The 13,972-nt window shown below is 46.2% G+C and overlaps 1 protein-coding gene across 1 annotated transcript in view; it reads left to right on the top strand.

Moving 5' to 3' along the window:
- The window catches only part of vwa8 (von Willebrand factor A domain containing 8), a 458,807-nt gene that overhangs the window by 393,479 nt on the left and 51,356 nt on the right, over positions 1 to 13,972 (top strand). The gene's annotated exons all lie outside the window — the stretch shown is intronic.

The following is a 13,972-nucleotide window of genomic DNA, read 5'->3' as shown; positions in this document are numbered from 1 at the left end:
GGTTACTCTAAAACTAACAGTACAGATCCCTACTCAGGGTTTATATACAGGTGTGGTCACTGCCGGTACTACAGTATACCGGAGCTGTAAAAGTAGTTCTCCCCTTAAAGGTACATACACTACAATTCCTCCCCTTTTAGATTAACAGTACCATAACATTCATTGAACAATTAACACTTTTAACATGCAACATTAACTGAAAATAGTCCATTTATCAATTCAGTCTTTGGGGCGGCTTCCTGATCCTTTCTGGATAGCGCCTTTCCTGAGTGTCTTGCTCTTGGTGCGGAGGCGATTCTGGCCCCCTGTCGTCGGTTGGTTCATCAGCTTCTGATGCTACTGTTTCTGGGGTAGATGCTACCTGTATGTCGGGTTCATCACCAGGTACGCGAGACATGGGGTTGACTCATTCCTGTGACGCTAGGATCTGGTCGACATGGCGTCTCACAATGTTCTCCCCAACATCCACTGTGTACATTAGTGGCCCCTGCCGTGTGCATATCGTTCCTGGTTGCCATTTCTCTGTTCGGTAGTCGCGGGCCAAGACTGGTTGCCCTACATTGAAGCTCCTTGTCGGCTTCTCATTGATGTGCTGGAGTTGCTTATTCTCAACATCTCTTCGTACATTTGGTCTGAGCAAATCCAGATGAGATCTCAACCTTCGGTTAAAGAACATCATGGCCGGGGTCTGGTTGGTAACTGCATGTGTCGCATTTCTGTTGGCTAACAGGAAATTGTCCACCTTATGCTGCAGTGGAATGTCGTCATCGCACATGGCCCTTACTGCCTTTTTAAAGGTTTGTACGAACCTCTCTGCCAATCCATTTGTGGCTGGATGATACGGGGCGGATGTGTAATGCCTTACCCCATTCCTTTTCATAAATTTCTGAAACTCTTCGGACACAAACTGTGGTCCGTTATCAGAGCAAATCTGCTCTGGCAAGCCGTTTCTGGCAAATATGGTCCGTAGGACTGCAATCGTTTTCTCCGTGGTGGTGGAGGACATTTTGATCACCTCAGGCCATTTCGAGTGCGCATGCACGGCTATTAAAAACATTGAGTCCATGAATGGACCGGCAAAATCAATATGCACCCGTTGCCATGGAGAGGAGGGCCACTCCCATGGGTGTAGAGGGGCATGTGGTGGTGCATTTTGGACCTTCTGGCATCCTGAGCAGCTCTTTGTCAGGTCCTTGATTTGCTGATCGATCCCCGGCCACCACACATAAGCCCTAGCAAGGCTTTTCATTTTCACCCCTCCCAGATGGCCTTCGTGAAGCTCATTGAGCACTCTCTCCTTTAACTTGGGTGGAATTACCACTCGGGATCCACACATCAAGGTCCCCTGGCATACTGACAGCTGTTCTCTTCTGGATGAGAATGCTGGCAACAGTGAGTCGCCATGTGTTGGCCATCCCTTCACCGTCAAGTTATATACCCGAAACAGTGTCGGGTCACTTCGGGTCTCCTTCTCTATATCCGCGTTAGTTACTGACAAGCGTTCAATTATAGTCGAATAAAATATTTCGACAGGGTCCACTGCTGGTGTTTCCTCCACAGTAGGCAGTGGCAGGCGTGATAGCCCATCAGCGTTTCCATGCTGTTTCGTGCTTTCATATTGGTTCGCCCCTAGTAAAAGGGACCATCTTTGTAGTCGTTGCGCAGTCATCACCGGAACGCCCTTCTTTGGATTAAAGATGGAGACAAGTGGTTGGTGGTCAGTCAGCAAGGTGAACTTCTGCCCGTGCAGATAGTGGTTGAACTTTTTCACTCCCCACACTAGGCTGAGGGCCTCCCTGTCAATCTGGGCGTAGTTACGCTCGGCTGAGGTTAGTGACCGAGACACAAAGGCTACTGGCCTCTCCGAGCTGTCTGGGAATTTGTGCAACAGCACTGTTGCAATACCATAGGGTGATACATCACACGCCAACCGAATTGGTAGTGCTGGGTTGAAATGAGCCAACACCTCTTTTGATGTGATCAATTCTTTGCACTTCTGGAAAGCTCGTTTACATTCGTCATTCCACTTCCATGGTACCCCCGTTTGCAGTAGGGTGTTCAGTGGGTGTAGTACTGTAGACAAATTTGGCAAGAACTTATGGTAGTAGTTCACCAGCCCGAGGAACGACCTCAGTTGTGACACATTTTCCGGTGCTGGAGCCTTGACTACTGCCTCAATCTTTTCAGGGGACTTATGTAACCCCTCTTCATCAATAACGTGGCCACAATACGAGATCTGCTTCTGGAAAAACTCACATTTATGGCGATTAGCTCGGAGCCCATATTCCTTCAATCTAGTGAGCACCTGCTCCAGGTTGGCAAGGTGATCACTGTCATTTTCGCCCGTGACCAGGATGTCGTCCAAATAACACTGGGTCCCTGTAATCCCTTGCAGGACTTGATCCATTGCCCTTTGCCAAATAGCCGGAGCTGATGCTACCCCGAACACCAGCCGGTTGTATTGGTAGAGACCTTTATGAGTGTTGATCGTGAGGTACTGTTTCGAGGCTTCTTCTACCTCCATTTGCAGGTATGCCTGGGCCAGATCAATCTTAGTGAAGCGTTTTCCTCCAGATAGCGAGGCGAAAATATCTTCAATCCGTGGAAGCGGATATTGTACCGTGTGAAGGACTGGGTTCACTGTCACCTTAAAGTCCCCACAGATGCGAACCTTCTTTGGTTCCCCAGGCGTATTACTCAACGACCTCTTCATTACAGGAACGATGGGTGTAGCCCACTCGCTCCAGTCCACTTTGGACAGTACTCCAGAACGTTCCAAACCTTCCAGCTCTGCTTCGACGGCTGGGCGGATCGCATAAGGCCTTAAAAAAAACTTTGGGCTTGCATTTTCCTCTATTTTGATCGTCGCTGTTATGCCTTTTAGTGTTCCGAGTCCCTCCTGGAACACTTCTTGTGCGTCAGTTAGCATTTTTGACAGTCGTCCAGGTGTGACGTCGTCATCCTTTTTGGCATCTACTGTCAGTGCTTGTATGGAATGCCAATCTAACTATCTTCCGGATCTATTCACATCCTAGTAGTGGTGGTCCTCCATCTGGCAATACATATAGGTCCATTTTTGGTGTTTCCTTGCCGTTATATATAACGTTCACCCTTATTTTTCCTTTGGGGTAGACTTTTTGCCCCGTGTACGTCTTCAAGACAATCTCTGTATCTCTCAAGGGTATATGTGAGAATAGCCGCTTGTAGTCCCTTCGCTTTATGACTGTTAGGGCTGATCCTGTGTCCAATTCCATTTTCACTTGGACTCCGTCTATCTTGAGCGTGACCCAGATAGTTTGGTGATCCTCCATTTTGATTACATTATGTAGTTTCAGACAACCCAGCTCTTTGCTTCCGGAGTCTGTATCACTTTTCTGTTCGTCTGAACTACTCTCCGTCACCTTATGTACCTTCTTGTACTTCTCCTGTGGAGATTTCTTGCTGCTGGTTTTCTTTCCCGACCTGCAGACTCTTGCTATGTGTCCTACTTTTCCACACCGTCTGCACACTTGGTCCTTGAACCAACAATCCTTATGGTCGTGTGTTGTTCTGCCGCAGCGATAGCACTTCACTGCTCCGTATGACATTTCATTTGTGCCATATTCTTGCGGTCTCCATTGTATCTCTGCAGCGCCCCGTGCGGCTGCTTCGTGTGATACTGCCATGCTGAAAGCCTTGTCCAGCGTAAGGTCCTTTTCTGATAGAAGCCGTTTCTGGGTTCCTTCACTTTGAAGCCCACACACAAACTTGTCCCTTAAAGTATCTGCTAGTCCCGTTCCAAACTAGCAGTGTTTCGATAGCTTGCGCAGTTCCGTTAAATACTCAGCATTACTTTCATCTTTATGCTGGTTCCTTTTGTGAAACTTAAATCTTTCTGCTATCAGCAGCGGTGTGAGGTTTAAGTGGTCCTGTTGGATTGACACTATGCTTTCAAAATCCTTTTCCACTGGCTTCTCTGTGGTTACTAGGTTTCGCAGTAAGCCATACGTTTTTGCACCCATGGAATTCAACAATACCAGTGCTTTCCTGGCATCTGGCACTTCATTCGCCTTGCAGTACACTTCTATGCGTTCGACATATGTTGCCCAATCTTCGATTTCATTGTCGAACGCTGTGACACTGCCACTCTTCGGCATCCCTGGGTGTGGTTAGACTGGCTAAAAATGGCGTCTCCCGCGCTCTCCCTTCTTCTCCGCTGCGGCTCAAAAATGGCGTCTCCCGCGCTCTCCCTTCTTCTCCGCTGCGGCTCAAATGGCGTCTCCCGCGCTTTCCTTTCTTCCCCGCGGACGCTGCTCAGCCCTTGAACACCGGCTGCGCTCTGCGCGTTTTCCTGCGCGCCTCTCTCGTTGACACCGCTTGGTCCTGAACACCGGCTGTGCCCTGTGCGCTTTACCCTCTCTCTCTTCTCCCGTCGACGCCACTCGGTCTTGAACACCGGCTGCGCCCTGTGCGCTCTACCCTTTCTCTTATCCCGTCGACGCTACTCGGCCTTTTTCTGTGCCGTTGGTCGGTTCTAGCCGCCGCTGTCTGGGTCTGCGCCGTACCTGTTGCCAGCCCGTTTCGCTGGACCACCGTGACTGGAGAACCAAGCCCAGCTCTCAACAGCCTCCTCTGCGATGCTCAAGTCTCCGCTGGATGGTCGACGCCCGTACTTCTGGACTCGGCCGCCTTCTTGCACTGTTCTCCAGGAGCGAATCCCTGGGAGGTGATGCAGAGTTGCAGGTAGGTTCGAATCGACTCGTCGCCAATGTTAGATCCGTGTATCTTGATGTAGGTGTCCTTCAATAACTAGACAGAGACTGCAGAGGAACAATCAACAGGTGTTTACTGGATGAGGGTTACTCTAAAACTAACAGTACAGATCCCTACTCAGGGTTTATATACAGGTGTGGTCACTGCCGGTACTACAGTATACCGGAGCTGTAAAAGTAGTTCTCCCCTTAAAGGTACATACACTACAGCACCATGGTCCCAGACCTCTGCCCTTTGCTGCTCTTGAGTTGGTCGTTAGGAGGCCCACAGTCTGGAGTGACTCTCTAGTTCTCCCACCTAATGGAAAGCACGTAGCCATCAGTCATCACCTTCCTGTGATGGTATGGCCAAGATTGGGATGTTGCTGTCTAGAGAGTCCCAGAAAGGAGCACTTACATATTGTCTATAAAGGAGCTCCTTTTAATCCAGTTATACATGAAGAAAGAAAGTACTTGCATTTATATAGCACCTTTCATGACCACCGGACGTCCCAAAATGCTTTACAGCCAATAAAGTACTTTTGAAGTTTAGTCACTGTTGTACTGTAAGAAATGCAGCAGCAAATTAACACACAGCAAGATCCCACAAGCAACAATGTGATAATGGCCAGATTATTTTTCTTTCAGTGATGTTAGTTGAGGGATAAATATGGGCTAGTACACAGAGGAGAACTCCCCAGCTCTTCTTTGAAATATTGTCATGGGATCTTTTACGTCCACCTGAGAAGCCATATGAGACCTTGGTTTAACGTCTCATCTGAAAGACGGCCCCTCTGACAGTGCAGCACTCCCTCAGCACTGCACTGGAGTGTCAGCCTAGATTGTGTGCTCAAATATCTGGAGAGGAACTTGAACCCTTGACATTCTGACTCAGGCGAGAGTATTACCAACTGAATCATGACTGACTCTGCAAAATGAAGAATTAAGGAACAACCTCCAAACATTTCAGAAATTCCAGTGTTATTCAAGACATAGGGAACAGGTCAACACAAAACTGCAGAAGACAAAAAGAACTGTCCATTTTCTTTTGCAATCCCTCCGTCGCCCCCGTCAAGTTTTATGCTTGCAGTTCCTGGCACCAAGGCTTTCACTCTGCTGGGCTGAGTGATCAGTCAGCAATTTGTCAGCAAAGTTCTGTTAGGAATTTGAAAAGTTATTGCAGTGAGACTTTGGTCTAATAAAGTACAAGAGGAATAATCATGGAATTGCTCCTAATGAGCTTCCTTTCTCAAAATATACCTTCTCCTTAAGGCAGAGGAGGTTAAGGGGGAACTAATTGGATAGCTCGTCAAAGAGCCAAACAGACACAGTGGGCCGATTGGCCTCCTTCTGTGCTGTATCATTCTATGATAAGCTTGATTCCATTTCTGTCTCCTGCCCCATTATTTATATCATTTAAACTTAGGAACCCAGTGCTTTTTTTTATATGTCTCTACATTTTTCTTTACATCACTGATAGTCTGCCCTCAAACAGCTCCTAGATTCACTCGCTCTCTACACCTGTCTCCAGACCTGGACATGAGATTGTCATTGCTCCAAACTGACTCCAACCTATCTACAAGTCAGCTTCGTCCCACCACAGACTTTAACTTGGGACTCTCTCTTATTGTCTCCTCCCTATTCGCCTTTTACAACCAGGATATATCTATCTTAATACAAAAGCAAAATGCTGCGGATGTTGGAAATCAAAATCAAAACAGAAATGCAGGAAACACTCAGCAAGTCAGACAGCTACTGTGGAGAGAGAAACAGAGTTAACGTTTCAGGTTGATGACCTTTCGTCAGAACTGGCCAGAGCATAGGAAAATGAGAACTGGTTTACCGAGGAAGGAAATGGAGAGACAAGTAAGCTCCTTTCTGGTGTAAACAACTCTGATTTCCTAAAGCTTTTCTCCACAAATAGTTCTAATCGGGAATGGCCAATTTCAAAAGATTGAACAAAAAGTTCTTTGTCGTTTCACAAAATTCATCCAATTTCTTGTCAGGGTCAACACATCACTTCTTTTATGATTTTCTGTAATTGTTCTCCTGCATGAAGGGAACCATTTACAAGGCCTGCACTGAATCGCGAGTGGGGCAAGACTCCTTTGAAAACCACGGAAAAGTATTGATTAATATTGAAACATCTGACAAATCATCAGACAAAAGCCGTGAGCATCGAAAACACTGGAAAATATGAGCACAGTCCATTCCAAGTCTGAGGGGTGAAAGGGCCATTTAGAGTTTGTTCGTTGTGGTGAAATCAAAGCAGCCTCTGTTTCATTTTCCTGAACTAATAGTAATTCATGTAAATAAAGGCAGCAGCTGCAGGATCGTTCTCACTTTGTCCAGGAAACGTTTCACAACCATCCAACCTTTGCAGTGCAGTAAACTGAGGATGATAGTCATAGAGTCATAGAGTCATAGAGTAATACAGCACGGATAGAGGCCCTTCGGCCCATCGTGTCCGCGCCGGCCATCAAGCCCTGTCTAACCTAATCCCATATTCCAGCATTTGGCCCGTAGCCTTGTATGCTATGGCATTTCAAGTGCACATCCAAATGCTTCTTAAATGTTGTGAGGGTTTCTGCCTCCACAACCCTTTCAGGCAGTGAGTTCCAGACTCCAACCACCCTCTGGGTGAAAAAGTTCTTTCTCAAATCCCCTCTAAACCTCCCGCCCTTTACCTTGAATCTATGCCCCCTAGTTATCGACCCCTCTACTAAGGGAAAAAGCTCCTCCGCATCCATCCTATCTATGCCCCTCATAATTTTGTACACCTCAATCATGTCCCCCCTCAGCCTCCTCAGCTCCAAGGAAAACAAACCCAACCTGCCCAGTCTCTCTTCATAGCTGAAGCGCTCCAGCCCTGGTAACATCCTGGTGAACCTCCTCTGCACCCTCTCTAACGCGATCACATCCTTCCTGTAGTGTGGCGACCAGAACTGCACACAATATTCCAGCTGTGGCCTAACCAGTGTTTTATACAGCTCCATCATAACCTCCTTGCTCTTATATTCAATGCCTCGGCTAATGAAGGCAAGTATCCCATATGCCTTTTTTACCACCTTATCCACCTGTTCCGCCGCCTTCAGGGATCTGTGTACTTGCACACCCAGATCCCTCTGACCCTCCGTCTTGCCTAGGGTCTTTCCATTCATTGTGTATTCCTTTGCCTTGTTAGTCCCCCCAAAGTGCATCACCTCGCACTTTTCCGGGTTAAATTCCATTTGCCACTGTTCCGCCCATCTGACCAACCCATCTATATCGTCCTGCAGACTGAGGCTACCCTCCTCGCTATTTACCACCCTACCAATTTTTGTATCATCCGCGAACTTACTGATCATACCCTTTACATTCATATCCAAGTCATTAATGTAGACCACAAACAGCAAGGGACCCAGCACCGATCCCTGTGGTACCCCACTGGCCACAGGCTTCCAGTCACAAAAACAACCTTCGACCATCACCCTCTGCCTTCTGCCACTAAGCCAGTTTTGTATCCAATGTGCCAAGGCACCCTGGATTCCATGGGCTCTTACCTTCTTGACCAGTCTCCTGTGCGGGACTTTATCGAAGGCCTTACTGAAATCCATGTATACCACATCCACTGCGTTACCCTCATCCACACACCTAGTCACCCCCTCAAAAAATTCAATCAAATTAGTCAGACATGATCTTCCCTTGACAAAGGGAATTATCGACTAGTCCTGGTGTGATCCTGCACATTAGTGTCCAGATTCGGCAGCACGAGCGGTATTTCACTTATTCAAATTACACTTTGCTTCTTTTTCTGTGTTGTGCCAGAACCTGAGAAACATTCTGAGTGTACCCCTTCAATACTCAAATACACCCAGTGTACCCCTTCAATACTCAATTACACCCAGTGTACCCCTTCAATACTCAAATACACCCAGTGTACCCCTTCAATACTCAAATACACCCAGTGTACCCCTTCAATACTGAAATACACCCAGTGTACCCCTTCAATACCCAAATACACTCAGTGTACCCCTTCAATACCCAAATACACCCAGTGTACCCCTTCAATACTCAATTACACCCAGTGTACCCCTTCAATACTCAAATACACCCAGTGTACCCCTTCAATACTCAAATACACCCAGTGTACCCCTTCAATACTGAAATACACCCAGTGTACCCCTTCAATACCCAAATACACTCAGTGTACCCCTTCAATACCCAAATACACCCAGTGTACCCCTTCAATACCCAAATACACCCAGTGTACCCCTTCAATACCCAAATACACCCAGTGTACTCCTTCAATACTCAAATACACCCAGTGTACCCCTTCAATACTCAAATACACCCAGTGTACCCCTTCAATACTCAAATACACCCAGGGTACCCCTTCAATACTCAAATACACCCAGTGTACCCCTTCAATACTCAAATACACCCAGTGTACCCATTCAATACTCAAATACACCCAGTGTACCCCTTCAATACTCAAATACACCCAGTGTACCCCTTCAATACTCAAATACACCCAGTGTACCCCTTCAATACCCAAATACACCCAGTGTACCCCTTCAATACCCAAATACACCCAGTGTACCCCTTCAATACTGAAATACACCCAGTGTACCCCTTCAATACTCAAATACACCCAGTGTATCCCTTCAATACTCAAATACACCCAGTGTACCCCTTCAATACTCAAATACACCCAGTGTACCCCTTCAATACTCAAATACACCCAGTGTACCCATTCAATACTCAAATACACCCAGTGTACCCCTTCAATACTCAAATACACTCAGTGTACCCCTTCAATACTGAAATACACCCAGTGTACCCCTTCAATACCCAAATACACCCAGTGTACCCCTTCAATACTCAAATACACCCAGTGTACTCCTTCAATACTCAAATACACCCAGTGTACCCCTTTAATACTCAAATACACTCAGTGTACCCCTTCAATACCCAAATACACCCAGTGTACCCCTTCAATACCCAAATACACCCAGTGTACCCCTTCAATACCCAAATACACCCAGTGTACTCCTTCAATACTCAAATACACCCAGTGTACCCCTTCAATACTCAAATACACCCAGTGTATCCCTTCAATACTCAAATACACCCAGTGTACCCCTTCAATACTCAAATACAGCCAGTGTACCCCTTCAATACACAAATACACCCAGTGTACCCCTTCAATACTCAAATACACCCAGTGTACCCCTTCAATACTCAAATACAGCCAGTGTACCCCTTCAATACTCAAATACAGCCAGTGTACCCCTTCAATACGCAAATACACCCAGTGTACCCCTTCAATACTCAAATACACCCAGTGTACCCCTTCAATACTCAAATACACCCAGTGTACCCCTTCAATACTCAAATACACCCAGTGTACCCCTTTAATACTCAAATACACTCAGTGTACCCCTTCAACTTCAGTAGAGCTTAGAGTAAAACAAGGGATGGTTCTGTGTAGCATCAGGTATGTCGAGGCAGAGAACGCTCTGAACTCAGGTTACAAGTGAAAGAGTGACGTGGCTGTATTTGTGGAAGTTCAAAGCAGAGTTCTCCCCGTTCATTGGGGGGCCAAGCCTCCCAGTATAAGAGAGTCGGACAGTTTTTTCTTCCTCTATGCACATACGCTGATATAATTCTAGCCACAGGCCTTGGATCAACACAGAGAGGTCACAAAAGTATAAAATCTTTAGAGTTAAGTTTTGAAATATTCAGTTAACCCCCCAGCCTCAACAACCTTTTGAGGGAGAGAGTTCCAGATTTTCACTGCCCTTTGTGTGAAGAAGTGCTTCCTGACATCACCCCTTAACGGCCTAGCTCTAATTTTAAGGTCTCCTGTTAATCCATAGTACGGACTGTCATTAAGATAACAATACCATAAAGGCTCCCTTTTTTAATCTCTGTCGGCTGTTCTGTATTTGATTGCAATTTGTTTCCAAATCACTCACTCGCCACTCGCACCCCTCTGTTCAAGTTCCTCAACAGCATTGCGACCACCCTAGTCAAGGTCACACATCATTCTGCATGCCAGCGGCTGGTGCTTGGTGACCCTCCCCATCACCCTGTCGACATTATTCCCCACTGTCTGTCCTCCGTGGTCTAACTCTGTAGCATTGGTCACTGGTCTGTCTACTCCAATCTTCCCCAGTGCAGTTACTAAATCTCCTCAAATGGTTTCTCCTCCCATGTACACACAGCATCTAGGAACAGCTGGAGGGCATTCAGCTCCTTGAGCCTGTTCCACCATTCAATTAGATCTCGGGTTACCAAGCCTCCAGGATTGGCCCGGAGCCTCCGGGATTGGCCCGGAGCCTCCGGGATTGGCCTGGAGTCTCCAGGAATTGAAGATTAATCTCCAGGACACTGCTGGGAGCAACCTGGGAGAAAAATCATTTTCTTTTGAACTTTTTCATTTATTAGTTACAAAAATATTGAAGATAGGAGAATGGTTGTGTTAACCGGCATCCAATTGGCTTTCCAGTTGACGTGGGAGGGCGGTGAGCTGTGAGGATGGACGTGTTGGGTGACCAATGGCGGGGGCCTTGGGCCTCCAGGAATACATACAACCAAATTTGGCAACACTAATTAGATCATGGCTAATCTATATCTTAACTCCATTTACTCACCTTGGTTCCACAGCCCCTGATACCATTACCCAACAAAAATCTATCAATTAAAGTTTTGAAATTTTCAGTTGACCCCCAGCCTCAACAGCTTTTTGAGGGAGAGAGTTCCAGATTTCCACTGCCCTTTGTGTTAAGTGCTTCCTGACATCATCCCTGAACGGCCTGGCTCTAATTTTATGGTTATGTCCCCATGTTCTGGGTTCCCCCACCAGAGGAAATAGTTTCCCTCTATCTACCCGATCAAATCCTTTAATCGTCTTAAACACCTCAATGAGATCACCCCTTAAACGTCTGTACTCGAGGGAATACAAGCCTTGCAGGGGGTGCAGCGCATATTCAGCAGAATGATACAGGGACTAAACGAGTTAAATTATGAGGACAAGTTGCATCCTATCCTCATAATTTAACCCCGGTATCATTCTGGTGAATCTGCGCTGCTCCCCCTCCGAGGCCAATATACCCTTCCTGAGGTGAGGTGCCCAGAAATGAACACAATACTCCAGCTGGGGTCTCACCAGGGCTTTATATAACTGTAGCATAATTTCCACTCTTTGTATTCCAGACCTCATGAGATAATGGCCAACATTCCATTAGCCTTTTTAATGATCTTTTGTACCTGTACACTAGCTTTTAGTGATTTCTATATTTGGACCCCTAAGTTTCTCTGCTCCTCCACAGTTCCAGCTTCTCATCATTTAGAAAATACTCTGATCTCTCTTTCTTAGGTTCAAAGTGAATGACCTCACACTTCCCCACATTGAACTCCATCTGCCAGTTTTTCCCACTCACTTAATTGATCAATGTCCCTTTGCAACTTTCTGCTCCCATCTACACTATTTACTGTGCCACCTAACTTAGTGTCATCAGCAAACTTGGACATATGGCTCTCTGTTCCTCCATCTAAGTCATTTATAAACACAGTGAAAAGCTGAGGCCCCAGTACAGATCCCTGGGGACCACCACTACTCACATCCTGCTAATTTGAGTACATGCCCATTATCCCTACTCTCTCTTTCCGAATCCTAACCAATTCCCTACCCATGTCAATAGGTTGCCTCCATTTCCATGTACTCTCATTTTTGTTAACAGTCTCTTGTGTGGCACCTTATCGAATGCCTTCTGGAAGTCCATATAAATAACATCCATAGATACTCCCTTATCTACCACATTAGTTACCTCCTCAAAAAATTCAACTAGGTTCGTTAGACATAACTTACCCTTTACAATCCATGCTGGCTCTCTCTGATCAGCTCATATTTGTCCAAGTTCACAGTCACTCTGTCAATAATGACAGATTCTAGTAACTTGCCCACAACTTGGACATATGGCTCTCTGTTCCTCCATCTAAGTCATTTATAAACACAGTGAAAAGCTGAGGCCCCAGTACAGATCCCTGGGGACCACCACTACTCACATCCTGCTAATTTGAGTACAAGGAGTTTGCACATTCTCCCCGTGTTTGCGTGGGTTTCCTCCGGGTGCTCCGGTTTCCTCCCACAGTCCAAAGATGTGCGGGTTAGGTTGATTGGCTATGATAAATTGACCCTTAGTGTTAGGGGGATTAAATGGGGATATGTGTTAGGTGTAGGGGTTACGGGGATTGGGTGGGATATGTGTCGGTGCAGGCTCGATGGGCCGAAATGGCCTCTATCTGCACTGTGGGGTTTCTGTGATGGGGTTTCTGTGATGTTCTGTGATGAACAGACATTAGACTAATAGGTCTATAATTTCCTGGTTTATCTCTCCCACCCTTATTAAACAATGGTGTGACGTTGGCAATGTTCCGATGTAAGGGGCAATTCCTGAATCAAGAGAGTTTTGGAAGATTGTGCCCAAGACTCCATTCTTGTCCCCTCCAATTAATCAGCTACAAGCTACGCCCTCAGTAAATTCACCCCCAAGCTTCCACAGGTGCACTGTCAACACCGAACTCTACCTCACCACCACTACCATCAATTCCAAGGCTCTTCCTATACTGTATGACTGTCTGGCCAATGGAAAGTCTTCAATGAGTCAAAAAGTCCCCTCAGTAAAACTAAAGACATCTTTTGGAGCTCCCACCGGGGCATCTAGGAGCCTCTTTTTCCAACTCCAAACTCTAACTTCATTGAGATTGATAGATTTTTGTAGGCAAGGGTATTAACGGATATGGAGCAAAGGTGGGTAAATGGAATTGAGGCGCAGATCAACCATGATCTAATTGAATGGCGGAACAGGCTCGAAGGACTGAATGGCCTCCTCCTGTTCCGATGTTCCAGTGCTGCTTGTTACAAAAATTGGCTGACGAGACATAAAAACAGAATTAAGTTAAAGAACCAGAACCAACTCAGAATTAGGTGTGTTTCTGCCCCAGTGTTTGGATGGCAATTTAACTCCCATCATTCAATAGGAAGAGTCAAAAACCTGTAGAATAAATTTCCTAAATCAGAGTTTTAATTCAGTAATAAATGAAAAGGTGTCAGCTCAGCAGCATTTTAAACCAGGCTTTTCATAAGGGAGCCCTTATACCTTCCCCTTTCCCACAGTCCAGGGCCCCAAACACCCCTTCCAGGTGAAACAGTGATTTATTGTACTTCTTGCAATCTAGTACAGGTAGACTATCCT

The sequence above is a fragment of the Somniosus microcephalus genome, chromosome 14, assembly GCF_052327205.1.
Source record: "Somniosus microcephalus isolate GS21.2 chromosome 14, FLI_Smic_1.0, whole genome shotgun sequence".
NCBI lineage: Eukaryota > Metazoa > Chordata > Chondrichthyes > Squaliformes > Somniosidae > Somniosus > Somniosus microcephalus.
Note: the sequence above shows the minus strand (reverse complement) of the source record. Positions and strands in the feature narration are given on the sequence as shown.